This window comes from Mustela putorius, unplaced genomic scaffold (assembly GCF_011764305.1).
Source record: "Mustela putorius furo isolate JIRA1106 unplaced genomic scaffold, ASM1176430v1.1 tig00004041_pilon_pilon_pilon, whole genome shotgun sequence".
Taxonomy (NCBI): domain Eukaryota; kingdom Metazoa; phylum Chordata; class Mammalia; order Carnivora; family Mustelidae; genus Mustela; species Mustela putorius.
The window spans coordinates 397785-398715 of NW_025422176.1; positions in this window are offsets into that span (position 1 = coordinate 397785).

Genomic DNA, 931 nt, shown 5'->3' on the forward strand with positions numbered 1-931 from the left:
CAGACCTGCTCCCCGTCCGCACACCGCGGACGGGCTTCCCGGCCCGCCTCGAGCCGCCCAACGGCCCCGACCGCCGGAGCCCCGGCGCGAGCGCCCCGGGCGGCCGGCACTCGGAGCCGGCTCCTCACGCCGCAGCCGGGCCCAACGTGGCACTTTGGCAGAACCCTCCCCGGCCGGGGCCGCGATTCAAACCCCCGGCGGCGCCTCGGCCAATCGCGAGCGGGCCGCCGGCCGAGCGGCAGCGACGTCGTCCAATCCTGTCTCACCGCAGGCCCGCGGCGCGCCCGGCCTAGCGGGCAAGCAGCCAATGGTGACTCCGGAAGAAACAAAGAAGGCGGGGGAAAGGCGAAGGGGTGCGGCCGACGGCCCCGCCCTCCCGTCTGCGTTGGGTCACTTCTGGGCGGGCCTTCCGAGCCCTGGGTGTGGAGGTGGCGGCCTCCGTGGTGCCTTTGGTGGTGGTGGTGGTGGTGGTTGGGGGGTCCGACCGGCCAGTTAGCCGGTGGACAGGCTCCGTGGGCTTGAGGGGGCGGGCGTCCTGCCTCCGAGCCGTGGGCGGTCGTCGTGGGGGCGCCCTTCGTGCAAGCGGAGGCGCGAAGGGTGCCGGGAGCCGAGGTCCCCCGCCTGGCTGGCCCCTTCTGGTCTGTGCACTCCCGGGTTTGCTCCTTCGTGATCTGAGCGCTCACCTCCAGCCCACTGAGAGCTGTGCTCACTTCCCCGGACACGGAGGGCCCCACTGAAGTATCTGGGGAGCTGAAAAGGGTGCAGCTGGAGGGAGCTCCTTAGAAAAAGAAATTGCAAGCACTTTTGCACGTGATTTTATAAAAAGGTTCATTGACCGCCGGTGAGGTACCCAGGGGTCACGACATGGCCCCTGGAGGGAATTGAATGCAGCCCTATAGCACTGGATGGCCAGCAGGGCAGTGAACTTCGT